This window comes from Aulonocara stuartgranti (assembly GCF_965226115.1).
Source record: "Aulonocara stuartgranti genome assembly, chromosome: 10".
Lineage (NCBI taxonomy): Eukaryota > Metazoa > Chordata > Actinopteri > Cichliformes > Cichlidae > Aulonocara > Aulonocara stuartgranti.
Genome location: NC_138946.1, coordinates 23,959,533 through 23,980,180, shown reverse-complemented (window position 1 = coordinate 23,980,180; position 20,648 = coordinate 23,959,533). Strand labels below are relative to the sequence as shown.

General features: G+C 39.8%; 1 protein-coding gene across 4 annotated transcripts in view; it reads right to left on the bottom strand.

The window, feature by feature from the left end:
- flrt1a (fibronectin leucine rich transmembrane protein 1a) overlaps nucleotides 1-20,648 on the bottom strand; it is a 43,737-nt gene that overhangs the window by 6,676 nt on the left and 16,413 nt on the right. For 3 of the 4 annotated variants that reach the window (XM_082549369.1, XM_082549367.1, XM_082549368.1), the window contains one exon: nucleotides 9,537-9,796. The exons of the other annotated variant lie outside the window; for it this stretch is intronic. The gene's annotated coding sequence lies outside the window, so the exon portion shown is untranslated. The remainder of the gene's footprint in view (nucleotides 1-9,536; nucleotides 9,797-20,648) is intronic. 4 annotated transcript variants of the gene reach the window in all.

The window sequence follows — 20,648 nt, the reverse complement described above, 5'->3', positions numbered from 1 at the left end:
TTGGAAATACATTTAGACTGTTTTTCCCAACCCTCTCAAATGTGGTTCAAATATTTCTACATTTATAGCCCTTATCAGGGCAGATTATTGCAGAAGCGGAAGGGAAAAAATGCATTTGTCATGCATTATTTAGGACTTATTCTGCTGTACTGTCCTTTAGCATCTCCTCTCATGACACGTTGTCAGATATGAAATGAGACTAACATCTGTGCTCTGTGTCCCGAGCTCCGCAAAATATTCACATTCAAAGCTAAACTGCTACTCACTAATCCCTTTTTGAGCCTATTTCCTCTTCAGTCCTGTTGACACAGCAAAGTGGTGTCAGTGCACTTTAAGTGGAACCTGAAGAGTGAAATAAAACATTTAAAAAGCTGAATTTTTTTTACTTTATGCACTTTGATATTGATTCATTTTTATGACTATAGTATAATGTATTCTGGTGTTGGGTTTTCCAGCGCGTGCAGGTTGTGTGTTCGAGACAGCGAGAGGCAGAGTAGTGCTAAAGAATGGATGACTTTTGAATCCCAAGAGCTTCAGCAGTGAGTCTCTTCAACACTGGAGTATTTGGGTCAGCCCTATAAAAACAAGATAGATGTGGTGTGGGATTGAAGTGGTGCACAGAGCCAGAGGGATTAATAGAGCATATTGAGCTGTGATTCTCTGGATTAAGCAGGTGCCACAAAGAATAGCAAACACACATTTCAGCATTTTTTTTCTTTTTGCCCCGTGGTTGCTCACTTGTCTGCACCTATTAGAAAATGGCATAAAAACGTAAAGAGCACACAACTGTTATTTGTGTTTGTGCATGTGTGAATGCTTACTGTGTGTTTGTCTATCCAAGCAGGATCAAATTGCAAAAACATTAACCCACATGTGGACAATCTATATGGTTGTCTAAATTTCAGTTATCTATAGTGGGGAGTAAAGCAGGGATGTGGGGTAATGTGTTAGCCAGACAGCCAGCCGCCTCAGGCACAGTACAGTACACACAACAACCCCCCAATCTAATACTGGAACCCAAGACTAGATCGATTTACATAAAAAATAAATAAATAGAAAAACAGAGACAGAGGGGGCGGGTGAGGGGGAGTGACAGAAAGCAGCTGTGTGCAAGACCTTTAAATCCCATCTCCCCATTAAGACCTCACAGAGGGATAGGACTGAGACATCTGCAAAAGTGGATTTTAGATGACCAAAGTGGCTGCTGACGTATAAGGAAACCCACTTCACTAATGGCAGTGAAACGATAATAGTGGTCCACAGCTTATCTCACATAGAGAACATTTTAGATGTGCAGATTGGACACGGGGAAAGGAAAAGATGACACAAAGCATGATGCTTAGGGCGATGACAAGGAACTCAAAACATCTGATATCATGATAGAAAAACATGGCCTGCTAGGCAAATCCTAAAGGTTGCAGCAGGTTTATATGACTCTGCGTAGAAATAGAGCTAGAGGATTATACACTTATACTCTATTATGTTCTATTATACAAAGCTAAAAGAAAAAATAAATCTCTGTTGTACTCCATGTTCTGCTTCTTTAACATATGCAAGATGTAATTTAGCTATACACCTGGCATATTTTTAAATCAAATGTGTTTGGAGCTTGTAATACAATTTCATTATAAATTAATTAATGAAACCAATGCATTACAATCCTGTTAAATTTCTATCAACCTCCCCTCTCTGAATATGTCATAGAGGCAGGTTGGGCAACACATTAAAGGCTAAGGCAGCATTAATGGATTCGCCCCACACCAACATACTTTTTTCCCCTTTCCTTGTTTATGTTTACCGATTTCCTGGCATGACGGAAGGATTGGATTTGCGTGCAGCCATTTCTTATCTCAGCTGCTGACACAAAGGCCCAGTGTATATAACCTATATAAATGTTAAGCGACACGGTGGCTCAGTTAGCACCATTGCCTCGCAGCAGGAGGATCTAAGCTTTGTAATGACCCTGATTTGGATTTATGTTCAGGAGCTCCAGATTCTTCCAAGACCACTAGAAAATAGATGCTATACTAATATTGTACACTACATCATGTAAAAGAGATAAATAACTGTTAAAAATGCTTAAATAAATCTGGACACTTCGCTAACAAAAAGTCCAGTGCTTTCATTACTCAGCTCTGTGTTTGTGACGCTTTCACAAACTCAGCATTTGGCATCTCATTCCCTTAAATATCTTAAAGGAATAATGAAATACATGTCAATAAATAATTAATACCATGTATTTTACCCCATATATATTTGAGAAAATGCTGCTGCAAAATAATACAAGCTGCAGGGTAGCTACAGAGTGCTTCACTTGATTCATAGCCTGGGATTCATCTCCAGGGTTTTGTTTGCGGGTGGGTATGCAGCTCACGGGACCCTAGAAAGATTTGATATATAGCTTCACAGCACTATAACGTGTTTTATCTTTACAGCACTGTAATACGTTCTGTCGGGCCACCAGTTTAATTCTCTGTCCTCTTCACTGTAGCTACTTCCCCTGAATTATTTTGGCTCATCGTTTCTTCCTCAAGACAGCCAGATTACAGGTATATCCTTTCAGCATTAACAAAAGGGCCACAGATCCTCGCAGCGATATGCTCTTGCGCTGTGTGACAAGGTAACACCAAATCTCCCGTGATGTTGACAGGATTTCAGGGGGATTTTGGTTCAAATGTAATGCATGCTAACCCTGATCAATGGTATGAACCAGCTTCTTAAGGGTGTTACAGTAATAGAGTCAACTGAATTGAACTTCGTAGCCTTACCAACAACAGTTGCAAAAAATATCCTTGACTTAATAATTGAAGCACTTTATAAAAGAATTGCTGTATCCAAGAGAGCTTAAGATGTTTAGCTATGCTACTGGTGTCTCTCTAGGGACAGCAGTGCTGGTCAGCTTTCAAGTCACAATTAAATTAGCAAAACTGTAGTTCATGACCACAAATTATCAAAATATTTCCTTTGTCAATGAGGTGTCTAATAAACAGGGGAATACCCAGGATTCAAAATATCTAGCTAGTTCTACAGATGGGCAGTGAGTATAAATTATGGGTTGTTTTGTTTGTTTTTTACATTGATTTTTAAGTTTATTGATTTATTTAATTAAAATCGGATTTTTAAACACCTCAATGAATATCAACAAACACAAACTAACACTTACTAAAAGTACATTTGTTTTATTTTGAAAGATATGTTAAAGTGAGGATAGAAGATCAAGATTATTGCTTAAATCTACCAACAGCTCAGCTTGAGTGAGATGCCCTGAGTCTAATATCAGATTAAAGATCTTTAATCTGATATTAGATCTGTACAGGACGTGTTGCTTGTTATTTCATATTATAACATGTTTTTATTGTACAAACTGAAAAATACTAACTATGTTATTCAGCTGCATTATTGTGTAAGAATAATATAAAAGTGTGGGCTCAGCTGGGTAGTGTGCAGTGTGCAGTGTGCTGCGTAGTAAAACTCACAGTAACAGACTATGTTAAAGAGCAAGGTGTAAAGTTCATGGTCACTGTTTGCTAAACTGAGGTGTTTATTGCACCTTTACACTTCCCAGGGCTCGAGAGCAGCAACAATGCAATGGAGTCAGCAGCAGAGGTCAGCTGATCACATCCTGTCCACACAAAAAACAAATCTACTGCTAGATTTCACAGTTAAATTAATTTCGGAGTTACTTTGAGTCAAGTCATTTTTTCAGGTTTCCCACTACACTACTGAAGCTTACATCTTAAGCTTCAGTCAACTGCCAAATCCTTCTTTGTTCATAATCCTATGCTATCATGCTAGCATCCTTGAGTATTTAACATTTTAAAGACTTGAAAAAATGTTAGATCGAACTAAGATAAGGATAATGTAAGAATTTTAACTTTAAAGATGTTAAAATATCAACATCAAAAGCTCAAATGAACAGAATTAAAACCACATGTACAGCCTGCTACAAAAAGCAGCAATGGTTTTTGGATAATATTCCAGTTAATGAGAACTGTTCACCAGTTTGAATTTTCTTGAGACCTAAACTTCTCTCCCTCTGGACCAAAGCTATAGGACAGACTTTGTCACCAATCCTATGACATACCTAGAGCTAATTAGTTGTTGTTGTGGGTGTCCTTGCACCTATAAAGTATTTGGATGCAACTTGCTAACCAACCTTACTGGTTATGGCTGATAACTTTGTGTTCCATCCATTCTCTTCTACTTATCCAACTCACAGTCAAACAGAAGTGGTTCTAGACTATCCTGACTATCACAGGGTGAGAGGTGCTACACCCCAGACAGCTTCCCAGTCTATCACGGAGTCACTAATTAACATAACTCCAATAAGTGCATGTCTTTGGACTCCCAGGACCTTCTTGCTGTGAGACAGCATTGCTGCCATGATGCTAAAATAGCATTTCTCAGCACTTCTTGGATCTAAATATGACAACAGCTGGCTTCAAAAAACAAACATAATAGCAGTAAAAACTTTTAACATTGAGGCTTCAAAGTCTGAGCACCAGAAACCAGTTAGTGATATTAAAGTGGGTACATCCATCTTGTATATACAGTCTATTGGAAAAAGCCATAACACAACTTCAGTATAAAATAACTAGTCAAACTTAATAAACGTCTTTGCTCCCACCCCCCAAAAAATGTTCAAACAGCTTTTTTTTGCCTGCATTTTATACTTTTAATACACTTTCACAAAGATTTACACCATGGCTTCATTTACAGCTCAATCCAGCGTGCCAATATGATCAATGTCTCTGGCTCATCCCATCACGTAGATATGCCTGACACTGGGAAAAAAAGGGGAAAAAAGCGGTGACGTTCCACTCTGAGGTTCAGTCAATGCATCAACGGGGCCGGGTTATGGGTTTGGTTCGGCTGTTATAAAGTAAATTATTAACTTTTGGAGGGCCATAGATTTTCATTCAGATTGTTTAGGTGGCAGTTATCTGTCTTAAAATGTCTCTAACCCAAGGACAAAACTGCTGGCTTGTCTATTGAGTCTCCTTTTACAGTATAGTTTTTCACAGAAATTTCCTTTCTGATGTGAAATGACTTAAATATTCTCAAACAGAAATTTTCATGGGTTTTTTTTGTGAAAAAAAATGAAATCTACTAAAGTAATCTAGAGTAAACACATCTGATCTACAGTTTTATTTAAAATAAATCTCTTCATATATCTATATTTTAATGCAGATGCAGTTCTGCCACACTGATGTATGAGACACTGAGACAGAGTTGGCTTGGCAGAGTATCTGGGAAATAAACTTTAGATGTGTCACGTCTGTGTCAGTGAGCATAATGCAGTGTTTTATCAAGGCCTCACTGGCTTCTGAAATCATTTGCATTGATTTTAATCTTTCTGCTACATAAAATAGAGGAAAGTCTTTAAGCACGAGAAGGGCCAGCGTCTCCGTTTTGAGAAAACACTCATTTCAAACGGGACTTACAAAGGCAAATTTATCGTCTGCCTTTGAGTCAAGGAGTCAGCCTGTGTTTGTCACGCTTCAGCTAGGACTCTGATTGGATTTTTTTATTTGTGAGAGGTGGAGAGACAGTGAGATTGGTTAGCTTAATTGGTTAAATTTGAATTCAATCCTGATAAGTTGCAATATAAATACAGGGCTGTGGTGGGAGGCCCGGGCAGCTGAGCCACAAAACAACATTGTGCCTTCGGGTGAAAATTAACCTCAGAAATAAGAGAGGAAATAGAAAACGATTACATCAGTTGAAAACCTCTCTGTATCCCTGACACCTTTACAGGACTGTTAGGTTGTGCCTGGCGGCCATGGTGGAGGTCCAACAAGATCTGAACATGCCTGTAAACATAAAAGTCAGCCATCTAAAAACTGCTAAAGTAATGTGACAAATACTGTGTAAACTGACTATTTTACATGAGTCTACACGACTCTGTCTTGTAGCTGATGCATAGTCATGCTGTAATTATTAAAGAGAACAAAAACTACATATTTACATTTTTATCTTTATTAACTAAATGTATGACCGTTCTTTATTTCGTATTCTTCAATTCTGTTTCAATTCTGAATATTTTTTCTGTTTATATAATAATAATATAAACATAATAATTTATATGAAATTCCACAAGACCAGGTTTCAACCTGGTCTTGTGAAAAATCAGTCTGCACTTAGGCTTCAGCCTAAGTGCAGACTGATTTTTAAAACTGTGTCCAAATTATGACTTTAAACACCGTTATGATCTTAGCTAACATGAGCTAGCTAAATTCAGAGACTATTTCACTTATAGTCTTTCACATCCTGCATACTATGTATCAAGATCACATTCAATTGTTAATTAGTGTGCGTAAATCGTTACATTTTTAATGATCTCAAGATTGGTTTAAAACTGATTTTTTTTTTTTAACTACCAAGCAAACGTCGGTGATATTGGTATGAGGCTAAGGTCACCAGAGCGGTAACTACACTGGTGTCGGTGAAGAAATGATGATGATCTTGCAGGAACTGTGATTATGTTGTTGCAAAGCTGAAGAAATGCTTGGCAATCTGGTGATTTTCAGCAGCATTTTTACAGCCCTGTGTGGACGTGAATGTTGTATTTAGCCATGTCATAGTAGTGTAACACAAAGAAATGATTCTGGGAAATGTAAATTAGGTGCAATATGCCCTCAGTACAATACATTACTCTAGTGTTGTGGTGTTGAAATAAAGAGGAGAAAACCCAGGCGTGTATGGTTTTACAGCCTGAGAACATTCGTGCATTGAGTACAGTTTGTCCTTGGACTTCTCAACATTTCAAAATAAAAATGCCATCCTACTTCAGATCTATCAAAATAGGAACTCTGAGTCAGAAAGTCTGATGAATAACTCATCTATTATAGTCCTTGGCTGGGTTGATCATAGGTCAGTTTCCAACATGTTGCTGCCATTATCTCATCTTCTTACTTGCCTGTTGACTGTATGACTCATTTCCCTTTCCTTTGCTTAATCATTATATTCTCACCTACACATTGCCACACATTTCACATTCTATTCGTCAGACTCTATACAATACTTTAAAAAAATAAAGCCGCTCCTGTTTACACGCACGACCTCAAAATATAAGGACTCAATTAGAGGCTGCGCTGGTTTAACCGAACAGCTGTATGTATCGCTTAGAAGACACAGGTGCCGTTTTCGTCCTTGCTCTCCCTGTCGCATTTTTCTGGTGGGAACAATGAAGCGGCTGACTGAGACCCACTTTTCTTTTGCTTCATCATCATGCCTGCCTTTACAGTTGTGTTGTCCTTTCACGTTTGGCTGCCATGTCGGCTGTCTGTGCCGCATTCACAAACGTCATTAAATCCCTTGTCCTAAATTGCCTACATCAACTACATTTCATAATGCTTTCATCTTCCCTTCTGTGACTTTGTTCTTTTTCTGCACAGTTAATTCCTTTGCTTTTGCTTTTTTTCTCTCGCTCTCTTTTTCTTTTTCTCCACGTCGCTTTCTGTTAGTGCACGGTTCGCCTATTAGTCTTTATATCGTCCAAACTGGGATGTGAAGCAAAACAGATGCTTGCCTTTCCTTTAAGTAATATATGTTGGCAAATACCAATCCACTTTTGCCTAATAAAACTTCATCCAAAGAAAATTACAGCAGCCATGCTACGCAGTAAATTTATTACAGAGCCATTAAATGCATCTAACATTGTCTTGTGAGACTAAATTGCAGTGGTGGATTAAAACAACTAGTATAAGTAAGCAGGCTTCTCTTAATAAATACAATTTTGTGTTGTCACACTTGAAGCAGTTTGAGTTTATCCTTCACCATATGAGAAATTAGAGTGGATAAATAGATACAGGCCACCTCCGGGGCCCGGAAAAGATCCTGTGCAGTGTACACTTTGCTTTGACTTCTCAGTGTGTGTGTGGGTTTCTGCTGCATGAAATATCAGCTGTGGGAGTGTTCGGATCTTAAGCAAAAGTTGCTTTGAATCCCAAGATGCCTTGCACAGTTTTTTCGAAACTTTTCGCTCTTTTATGACTCCACGCGACCTCGTTTTCACCCCCACAAAATCCGGTCAGACTGAGTTAGAAACACAAAGGGTATTGTGTTATTCTTAATTTAGAAGCTATATCCATGAAAATTATATGTTGGCGTTCCACTTTCACGAGAGGCAGCTCACTTCAGAGCATTGACCAAAGGTAGCAAGTTAGTATATTTTGCTAATGGGGGCTGGCTTTTAGAGAGACTTTTACTGATTGCTTTGTTTGGCCTCATGCCCAAAACGAGAAAATGAGTGGGATAATCGAGCTTTATTGCTCACTGTTTAACTGTTGATAAGTGTTAGTTTGTTTAATGGCTGCATTTATGTCTTATTTAATTACTCCCACCATTTGAGAAAGAGGTAGTGCAGTAAAGGTGTTCCTCTTGCTCGGTTTGTTGCTGTGGCTTTAAATTCAATAAATATCAACACTTAGTTGAACCACAGTGGGGGGTGGGGTTCCATGGAAGTGCTAAAGGATGAAAGAAAATCACAGTCGGGGACAGTCGCAAGTAATTCTGTTCAATTTATAAAAGTGAGTCTGTTGTAGGCAAATGCTTTTAAAATGTTGCTCCAATACAAAGGTCCATTGAGTTAGAATCACATTAGATGGGGTTAAAATGTATTACATTAAGTTTGAGCCTCAGTGCCAAGCTTCAGTTTCACTGAGAAAAAAGAAAAAACCTAGAACAGCACTTAGCTTAAGGTAGAGCTCCTCTAACCATGGATAAAAAAAGTTCTGTTTAATAAAAGAAGAAAAATGTGCCTGTTTCTCATCTGTAATGTACGGATATATCTACGTACGTGTCTATCTATCTATCTGTAGATGTTGGTGCCAGACGGACTTCGTGAGGTCAGAGGTCTGAGCAGAAAAGCAACAGTGACTCAAATAACCACTCTTTACAACCAACGAAGGAGCATCTCTGAACAGACACCGTATCGAGTCTTGAAAAAGATGGACTACAGCAGCAGAAGACCACACCGGGTAACACTCCTGTCAGCTGACAACATGAAGCTGAGGCTACAATTTGCATGGATTTTTAAACACAAAATTCATTCGGATGGTATGATCAGAATTTAGAATAAATAACATGAAAACATGGCTCTAGCCTGCCTTGTATCAACAGTTCAGGATGCTGGGAGATATTTTCTAGGCACACCTCATGGCCTCCACAGTCACCGGATCTCAGTCAAATAAAGCACCTTTGGGATGTGGTGGAATGGGAGATTCACATCATGGATTTGCAGCCAAAAGATTTGTAGCAACTGTATGATGCTGTCATGTTAGCGTGGACCAAAATCTCTGAGGAATGTTTCCAGCACCTCGCTGAATCTGTGCATCTAAGAATTAAAGCAGTTCTAAGGGCATTAGCAAGGTATACATGCATAACAAATAATCATCAAATAAAACAGCAGAAGGACAGACAAGTTCAAACACAGAGGGCGATGCTTTAATTCCATTTGAGTACATCAAGAAACAGCTAAAAGCATTATCTAGATTAAAGATAGGGTAAAAGAAAGTCCACACCATAAAGCTTACTTTTTGAAGCGAGGCAGGCAGGGAAGGAGGTGCAGCCGTATCATTTGCACCGTTCTTCCCCACACGATTCCTTCAAAGTCCCCAGGCTGAGTCTCCTTGGGCTCCTGTCGGCATGTGGTCCATAAACTCTGGGAGGCTGAGGCAGGATGTCGGCGTGTAGGAGTGTGTTCTCACTGTTTTTAGGAACAGCTCTTTCCGCCGTGTTTTTATGCTCGGCTTTGACGTGGATCAGTTGTCACCTCTGACTTCAAATCTATGCTCTGCGGAGAATGGGAGCGAGAGGAAAATCATAATGGAGCACATTCGGCCATCAGTGTCATTCAAGTGTCACATCTCTGATTAAACTGGAGCTGCATTACATATCCCGTTATTACTTTTCCTCATCTACACTAGGTTAGCGGAGTGAGTTATCTGGTCTTCATTTACCCAACTTTGATCGCATTTGATAAAAAATATAAAGTCTGTGATCTTAAGCGACTCATTTCCTTTCACTTGATTTTCCATCCAACTGATTGCTTCTTTCAGTTAGGAAGGATGATCGCCTCGGTATGGTGATGGATGAGAAACTGTAGAGAAACTGTTCGATGAATTGTGTGACGTGTTCCACATCTTTGTTTCTAACCTCACTAAATTGTTACTTGTCCCTCCTAAAGCTCTGTCACACCTTTTTGTAAAGGAGTAAATGGCATTTGAAGCTCCCAACTAGCAGCCACCTCTGAAGCTCCACTCTGTTGTCTCTCCGTCTTTGCGTCGCATTGATGCTGATCGCGTCTCTTTCTCACGGCTGCGTTGTGACACGAGACAGCACGCCATCTCACTTCAGCTTACTTCTCATGTCGTGAAACCAAATCTAATCTGATCCGACTTGTAAAACGAGAAGGGAAGCACTGCTCCTTCGCTCTTCCTCTTAATAAATGTGCCGACTAAAATTAGTTCTGTGCTACTCTCTTTCACAGTGAACTCTTAAGAGTAGCACAGATGTTTTCAAAGAAATTTAAACTTCAGTGTTTTGCACATGCTTTAGCTCAGAATCAGCACCTGAAATAATCCAACTAAATTCTGATAATTAATAATTACAAATCACTAATCTTCATCACGCTGAGAGAAATACTAAAACATAAACGGTAATAGGAGTGTCATCTTTAACTCCTTCAATAACACGCATATGTTTTTGAAAGTGAGCCCCACTTTCTCTGCCAAGAGCAAACAAACTGTGTCTATTTTATAAAACAAAGAAATGTCTCTACAGAGTAGGAATTTGTTATCCAGGAAATGCTTCAGATGTCTTATGGATACTTTTCAATAAATATCAACCAAGCGTTGGGATTTGTGGTAGAATTTAGAAGCTGCTGCTTGTAATTGGGTTTACAAGTCGGCAAATGACTGTTATGTAAGTCAGAGGGTTCTAACTTTGATCAAAACTGGAGAATAAAAATCTTAAAGTGTTTCGGAGTTATGTGAAAGATCGATTTCTGTGATTTTGAAGCAGATTCATGCTCATTTGTAACGGTCAACCGAGTGACACGATCTGAAAATGTGTTTCTTCTCTTTGTGTTAGAATTTCAGTAAGTTGTGACTTATGAGAGACTGATTTCGACAATAATTAAAGCTAGTGGGAGTTTTAGCTTCCAAGTGTCTTAATTGGTTCTGTGAGCTGTGTGTCACAGTCACTGCTACAACCCCAACTGATACTGATGCCAGGCTAAATTTGGCCACACTGCAATGCCACATGCTCTTTCATTTCTTATACATTCTCAGTTTTGTTGTGTCTGGTAGAATTGTACAAGTGGCATCATCATTAGACCCTAATCTTTTGTATCATTAAGCACAGACATGCTCGTGCTGTTAACAAAAGAGGGACTAAAATCTTTGCCATCTTTCTAAAGATAAGTGAAAATATGAATCTAATATTTTTAGTTTGTCTAACTACTTTTTGCCCACTTTTTGCCAAAAAACTAAAAGCTGGGCATTCTTGTAATCTGTTAGCAGTCTTTCTCTGGCTGGTAAAGAAGAGGGAAGATAGATGAGGAAAAACACATGAAGAAATAACAACAGCTGTTACAACTGTGCTGCATCGACACTACAACGGTATCCCAGCTAATTTGTCCAATTATGCAGTTTCTATTATGTTAATTATTTTGCACATTAGAACAAGAGCAGGTCAACCATAATAAAATATTTTACCTGTCAATAACCAAGGTTAACATAGTTAACTAAAACTAAACTAAAAAAATTAAGCTAGATATAAAAAACAACAACAACAACACTTTAGTTAATAAAAAAAAATCAAAATTAGAACTTTTTAGAAAATTTAAACTAACTGAAATGATTTTGTGAGAAAAACATATAGAGGAATTATTTTTGGTATTTGTTAATTTGGTGAAATTTGTTATCACAAACTGGCTGATGAGATGTGTTTATTGAGGCTTTGGATGTCTACAAAACTGTGAGTCAACGTCTTTCAAAGAGTTGTGTTTATATTGTAATATTCATGCTGATTTTCCTAAATCTTGCCTCTGACACATGCCCTTCATACAATAGCAATTATAAAGTCTTAAACTAACACTGAAACTAATAAAAACTAAACAAAAACTAAACATTTTCAAGCAATGAAAACTAAACTGAAACTAGCAAACCCACTCAGGAAATTAACGGAAACTAAAATAATTCAAAACAAAATAAAATAAAAATAATCACAATGGGATAAAAGTCAGAGAACAGTTGCATTACAGAAAAAACACTGAAATGTACACTACAATGGGAAAGTACAAGAGAAAAAAAGAGACCTCTACTCTGGGCTGGGCTATAGGAGGACAGCATGAGAACAGGAAGCAAAAAAAACTCCTCTGCACAGAAAGCACATAAACGTCCACAGTACAACATTATAGAGCATGTGACCAGCAACACGGTTGGGTAGGGGATGAGGAGTAATCCCAGGCAACACAGCAGCCATCCTGCCACTGCGCCGACTCTCCAGCACGGGCCCAGACCCGCCTCGTGTTCCCAGGAGGCAACAAGCATCGAAGGCATTGGAAGGGAGGGGAAGGGGGATGTGTGAGTGCTTATCAGTGTAAATGTATGTGTGTGCGTGTCCATAGTTCAGCTGAGACAGTGTCCTTCACCCTATCAGGCTAAGTAAACAGTCTACCAGCCCACCCAGGTGGCCTTCCATAGAGTGGGAAGAACAGTCAACACACAGTCGTTATCAGGGAGTTTTTGTTCGGCTCCAGCCTTGAGCCCACAGCTGGCGCCGAGGGGATATCCGCATTATGATGTTGATGTTGTTGATGTTGTTGATTTTTCTTTTATGCAAGCAGCTCATGAGAATTTCAAAGCTGTTCTTTAACACTCCGACACTGGTCTCTCAATCTCCCGTTGGAGAACCGCGAGCTTCTCCATGATGTTATCAAACTTGCACTCCGTGGTGTTGTCATTCTTGTGCTCAGAGAGCCGATTCTGAGAACTCACGACTGCAGTGAGCTGTTCCACAATGTAATCCAACTTTCGCTCAGAGGTGTTATTCTGAGCAGACCTCTCCTTGATGTAACCCAATATATGCTCGGAGGTGTTATTCTGAGTATTCACGGCAGCTGTAAGCTCATCCAAGGTCTTAACCATGCTGCACTCAGTGAGCCCATTCTGAGAAGTCACGCCTCGTCCCATCGTTTCAATCCCAGCGGGCAGCCTTGGGGGGGTTTGAACAGTCGGTTCCGCTTTCTTAATTCTCCGATAAGCCAGGGCCAAGCCAGCTCCGATCAGCAGGAACCCTGTTATCATTGTTCCGAATAGGTAGATGTCTGCAGCGTCCTCGATCGACAGTTCCGCCAGGCACAAGACCCTCCATTTCTGCCACCCGTCCATCATGTATCTGGCAGGGAAAGTCCCTCCAGGGCACTCGGGCTCTCTCGTTGAGAAAAGGGGTCAATAGCATTCAGAGACCAGTTGATCAAATCCATAATTCTGTTTTAGGTTTAGAGAACAGACTGTGAGAGAGTGTTCCAGGGAAAGTAATACACACGAGACAAGACAAGGACACAAGGATGACTTAATTCCAGTATATCATTATTATATGGTTTGGCTGAAAACTAACAACCTTCCATGCCAGGTGGCACCGGTGCCTACAGAGTCAAATCAAACGGACACGCAGAGGCTTGTTCAGCTTACATCACAGAACGTAACCAACATTTGACAGCTACAAATGAACTCATGAGGACAGCAATCGTTTAATCATAATAACTGTTGTGATTTATTGCTGGGAGACACGACTCCAGCAGAAATTGTGCAGCAGCACAGACAATAAAGTTAATTTGTTCAATTTAGAAGTCTTTTTTTTTTTAAGAAAAGGAAAATTGAGACAGGTCTTAGTCGAGTCTTTAAAGCTTTTATCAAATTTACGGAAAGCAAGATTTATTGTTCAAAACGGGGAAGGCCAGGTTTATATCCATTTTTTCCTAAGCTTTTAGCAAACACTGTTACAGGTATCCCATAAGAGTGTGCATCCTGCTCTCCAAGGAGGCCTGACACAGATAAACCATCCTCCTGCACTAAACCTCTTGGCACTGTCACCACATCTTGTCATTCCTCCTATCATTGGTATGACACTTAACTGACCTTTTGAGTCCCAGCTCTGACACACAGGTTGGGTTGCATATCTCCAATTTTCAAGCTGAAATATCCAATTGGATTCCTGCCAGACACCTCCCGATTGACCTTGAGCAAGCCTGAGCTGCTGTTCCCCCCTCAGAAATCCTGCTCTTAACAAGAGCCGTCAATCACGATGACACCGGTGCAGTTGCTCCATCCCAGACCAATGTTCAGTTTGATCTTAGACAACCAACTGCTACAGCTGCTATTGCAGATTTGCCCAGTGTAAAATTTGCTGACTCAGGCCCAATTGCTTGTACAAACACTCTTTGTCTCCCATCTGGACTGCTGCAGCTTCGATCTGGCTGAGCAATCTGAAAAGAACTGCACCATAGATGTCAAAGTAAAATCCAACATATACTTGGGCTTGTTTTTCATTACTGTAATAAAAATCTGTAATATACTGTTTGCAGGTTGCACCGTTTGGAATTGCAGTCCTTGGGTCTTCCTATTTATTTTATATTGCTCACCTCTACTTATCTCAAAGAACTACTTTTGGACCATTCTCAAATAAGGAGCCAGAGGAATCAAACAGTGAACATAAAACATGATTAAAATGTATAGTTTAACTTTTCTACTGATTCCATTGTAGTTTGTTCTATTTGATTTAATCCAAACAAATTATGCTAATGAAATTAAATAAAGCAATATTCCAACATTTTAGGAAACTATTTTTTGCTTGGTTTCTAAATCGTACTGTAGCTCAAAACCCCTTATGACTTAGTGCTACATGTGACCATCAACATATTGAATAGAAGCAACATGAAGAAAGATTCACGGTTCTTTCCAAAGGTAACAACGTCGTTCTACCAGAACTTCTAAAGCTCACTGATTTCCATTGTTAAGCTAGCCAATAATATATAATAATATAATATAAAACGTTTGAAGGACAGTTTTAAGTTTATGCGCACAGGCTTCGTTAGCCTAGCGAGGTTAGAAATTGTTCTATTTCTGTGCTTTATGCTAAGTTAACTTTTTACCAGCTGTAGCTTAATAAACATCATACATTCTCATATTCTCTTAGATTTTTATTAAAGGTTATCGTGACTGGGTGGGGCCACACTAACTGACACATGGATGCGGCCCAGAAAGTATCTGCTCAGCTAGGCTAGGCTAGGCTAAGTCAAGTCAAAGAACACAACACCTCGACTGTGTTTGTGGTTTTGGTGTAATTTTGAGCACTAAAAAAGTTAAATATACTGAGACACCATCAAGGAAGCCTAAACTCTAGTTTTGATGAGCAAAGTTCTCGTGTTTTCTTGCACCAAGTCTTTAGGTGTAGCTTGTAGGCATTAGCTGATAATTGAGCTCTCCTCTCTCTAATCAAAGTATGATCATTTCTGGCTCCAAAAGCATAGCATGGTGAGAGGCAGTGCGCTACAACTTAAGCTTCAAAACATGCTTTCGTAAACTAAAATGTAACATTACTAAAAAGAACACAATAATTCACGTCGTACACTGTAGCGGGCTGCTAGTCCAGCTCTGATGTGTGAAGCGTTAACATACGGTGTTTCTCTAGACTTGTCTTATAAAAGATAAGAAACACACATCATGCTCAAATATTCATTTAAGAGCATAATTCAAAAAGAAATTAAAGCTTCATTTTTTTCTTTTTAAAACACAGATGTGAGATTATTACAACTGTCATCAAGAGAAAGAAAGCAAATAACTACATTGAACAAATTATTAAACGTTGCAATCTCATTTCATGCTCTGGAAGCCGACGTCTAGTCTTATTATCACTAGATTTGCTTACAAATCAGTGCCTGTGTTGAAGTTAGGGTTTGTTTTTTATCTCTGTTGCTATAGTGCGTCCATCCTGTCACAGGGATAAAAATAAATGATTCAAATGAGCGCGTGTATTTGTTTGAAATTGCTTCTGCCTCGCAGTGGTTCGGTGGTGATAGACAGCAAAGGTGCAGAACCTGAAGCTGAAGTGATTTGACACACTCACACACATACACACTTCGCTCTCACACAGATACCCTGCGATGTGATCAGACTTTTAACGCGGCTGCACATAATGTGTATTCACTGACGGGGAAGGGGGTGGAGAGCAGCGTGGACCGGGATGACGAAGATGACAGATAATTGAGACAAAACATACTACAGCAAGATTTCTTTATCATTATCTTGAAGTTGTTTTTCGCTCATTTGGTGTGGCATTGTTTCACTTCTTCCCTGCAGGCTCTCAATGACAACTAAAAGAGCATTCTCTCTTTCCTCGTTAACTGAGGAGTGCATCAGTCCTAATAAGAAAGCTTTTACACGGTTAATTAAGAGACACTGTAATGCAGTATGTAATGCTCAATTTACTCGATCTCATTCTCCCCCTCGTCCTCTTTAATTTCATTCAGAATCAATCTGTCGGACTGTTTTTTTCTTTTTCTTCCCCCTTATTATCTGGACTTTTCTACATCAAGGCCCGCTACGACTCTCCAATTTGCTTGTGTGGGTTCCATTTTGAGCCTTTCCAATAGCTTCCTCTTCCACTGCACTCTCTGATCGGCCATTTCTTTTAATTCTCAGCCTTGATGCTGCTAATTCAGGGCAGAAGAGTGGGGGTGGACAAGGACAAAAAGAAAAAAAAAAGAGAAAAACTGATATAAGGAAATAAATGAGCTGGTTTGAAGGGAAATTAAGATGATAAAATGCTGGAAATAGGGGGCAGCATTCACCAAAACACAAACATTGGCAGGGAGCGAGCTGCGAGGACTTGCCAGTGAAACTAATGTAAACATGGAGGGAATATAGAGTGGAGAGGAAAAGAGAAGCTGTGAAAATAGAGTGGGGCAGTGTTGGAGTGAAAGCGGATGAGTAAATAGACCAATCACACTTTGAGGGCAAGGAGGGAAAAAGAAGAAGAACAGGTGTAGATTTAAGGGGAAGGAAACAAACGGAGCAGACAACTCGAGAGGAGTGAGCTGAGGGTGGCGTTTTAAAGGTCCGCGCGTTTGAACATTAATTAAAAGTTATCCACTGATGAACTGCCCTGTGATGAATTGTTTCCCTTCCCATAAAAACTGTGTATGCATCCCAGAGAGATGAGGGCAGGCCACTAAATCTGCCATCCATGTTTTTCATGCTCTCTGCTTTTGACAGTAATGAGCCAGTATGATTGGCTGTTCAGAGGCTGATTAAAAGTAGTTCCTCCTAATACATGGATTTACTTTGACATTTCCTATGCGGGAAATCTGATAGCTCCTTCAGCAGTGGTGAGTGTAATAATTATTTTCATTAGCGCATAATTGCGCAGTTGTTGATTCTTCTCAAATGAAAATCTGAAAACAATGTGACAGAAATAGGCTGGGTGAGGAACCTGCAGAAAATTGGCACCTCAAGTTTGCAGATCCCCTTGGATTCAGAGAGCTTTAAAGAGGACCTGTTAAGCTCATTCCCTGCTGTTTTTATTCTTGGACTCTAGTAGGGTAGCTTTGCATGATTTGCAGTTCAAATAGTCCTTATTTATCCTATTCTGGGCATTGGTGCAGTCTCTCAATCTGAAACAAGTAGTTTTAGGTACTCTATCCCATTAAAGGCAGCTCTCTTGTGACTGGCTGCCCCTCACAAATAAAAAGGTTTAAACAGCTGGTGGGTGCATCAGGTATTTCTTGAGAAAAAGCTCTAAAAACACTGTCTGCTAAACATCAAACAGAAGTTAAGTATTGCCAGGTAAACATGCTGTCGTAATTGCTGCAAACTACCAACTCCCTCAAGAGTTGTTAGAGACTATAAATAGAGTTTAAAAAATAATGATGATTTTAAAAAAAGGCAATAATGAACTTTCAGTTTTTAGATAAAAACATCACAGCAGATGAATGCTAATGTTGCTCATTAACTACTGGATCTGTAAATAAGCATTGTTTTGCAACGTTAATGTCCAGTAGCAACACATGTAAGCTTCATAAACCACACTGTACACTACTCTAAAATTCAATTCAATTCAATTTTATTTATATAGCGCCAAATCACAACAACAGTTGCCTCAAAGCGCTTTATATTGAAAAAACTCAACAATCTAATGACCTCCTATGAGTAAGCGCTTTGGCGACAGTGGAAAGGAAAAACTCCCTTTTAACAGGAAGACACCTCCGGCAAAACCAGGCTCAGGGAGGGGCGGGGCCATCTGCTGCGACCGGTTGTGGTGAGAGAAGGAAGACAGGATGGAGGACATGCTGTGGAAGAGAGCCACGAGAGCTCTACAAGTACAAGGGCTGCAGGGCTTGAGATTTTTAAAGACAGCTAACAGATCTGATGTGAGCAATAAAGAAAAGTGTTGAGAAGTTTTCCAGTGAGCTACTAATGAATCAAATTACTTTCCAATATGTAATATTTAAATAGTAACTTACAGAGAGGGACAAACCAGCAGCTAAACAGACTGAGGCAACATTTCAGGGATATTTACACAATAATGTGCTGCAGCAGTCAACAAGTTCAAATGCAGTAAATCATGTTCACGTATGAAAATTAGATTGAGAGGAAAACCAAAGCATAAGAAATATAAGAGTTAATGTGGGTTGCTTTCAGAGTGCGAATCTTGTATAACCGCACGTGTCTGTCTGAGTGATCTTTGGCCTAAGACAGAACAAGTGGGTGCTGTAAGTACTTTAGTCAAAGGCATAAACAGTTAAAGTGTAGTTTGTAATTTTGCTCAGTTTCACTAATTGAATTCATTTTTGTTCTTCATAATATCTTTGCTGGAGGAGCCAAACCTGAGAAGTTTTTTTTTCCTTAACAAGCGTTGACTTCAAACAATATGTACTCTCATATTAGCTAAAGTAAGCTGTAATTGTAGTGTATTCAAATCATTATGTTTCCTTCCTGTGAAAAAAAGCCTTATCGTGCAAACGTAATTTGGTAGCATCTCACCAATCAGTGCTTCAAATCGACCTCGCCACAGGAGGCCCAAAAAGAAATGCAAGGCGAGACAATCGGGAGCGTTTCAAACGCGCATGCAGCAGCCACATTGAGGCTGTTATATGATGCAAAGTGGGAGACAAATTGCAGAGTTGCAGGCCGAAATGGTTCATGGAGTCGGCTGAGTCTGACATATTCTGCCCGCTGAGCTCCACTAATCACTGCAGCCTGTCACAGGCACGCCCCTCTTCTCCAGAGAGCAGACGATCACGCACCCGATCTCAGGGCAGCCACAGGCTGACCCCACATAACACACACATGCAGACACACCCAGGCAGCCCTCTTCACGCGCATGCAATTAGATGTCAAAAAGATCACAAGTGAAATGTAGTTTCCACTCCTTTACTGCCTGGTAACAAAACATAAATTCTTTTCTCTGTCCCCTTGTGTGTTTCTGTGACTCGCACAAAGCATAAAACTGCATACTACAGCATAAAAAAATCTCCATATCTATCATTCCTAATTGTTTTTCTATTCCATCCCCCATCTCCCACATACACACAAACACAGGGGCCCATTTTTAAGCTGTATCAGTGTAATTGATGCAATGACTGGAAATAAACAGGCAATTTAAGTGCTGGACACCTCACTGCTCTCTCTCTTCCTCCTTCTCTCTTCACTGCTCTCTCTCTCACCACTGTGTTTCTTCTTTGGCCCTCCTCTCACACAGACACTCACACACACAGTCACACACACTACTTTGTGGAGTATCTCCCGATCGAATAAGGTGGAATAGGGGACAAGGTCAACATGCTGGGGGACAAAAAAAAGAACGTGTGAGACAGAGAGGAAATTAGGCAGGATAAGAATAGAGAGGGACAAAGGGCATCCAGAAAACATAGACCAATCTTGCAGATGACTCACGTCTGGATAATTCTGGTTTTGTTGTTCTTGCTTTTTAACGACAAATTTACAACTCCCCGAGAAAGCAAGAGATCGCGATATCGCTGTCCAAACTGCATTATTAACGTTTCTCGGTCCTTGTAGCATTGACCAATATACCAGCTTATTCTCTCTGTTTGGAGGCCTGCAGCTCAGATGAGGTGCAGTTCACTGAAAGCTTTAACTCCCCCCAACTAAAAAAAATGTTTGTTCTAAAAAGTCTTTTCTGTGTGCGTGACGGGTCGCCTTCACTCGACCACTCAGCCGAGCGGACAGTGTTCCAACCTCTCTTCCCTGCAGCGAGTTTGGACCCAAAAAAAGACAGAAATAGCTCAAGCTGATCTAATCTAACGGGCCACGTCAATCTGACCACAGTGCTGCACCGAACATCTTCAGCTCTAAAGATCCTTCATGTGTGCATTTCCATTAGTTACACCTAGATAAGTGAACTGATTATTAAAAGCTATATGTCCAATTATGTACCCGATTGTCATAGTCCGCCTGCATGTGTGCGTGTGTGTGTGCCTGCATTAATCTGATCCCGCTCGGTCCTCTTAGCATCATTAGGGAACAGTCAAGCTGTATGAATATTAAAAGGTTGCTGCCAGTTGTGTACGCTACAGAGTTAATAATAAACGAGGTCTAATATTTTAATGGCTCTGCATGTTG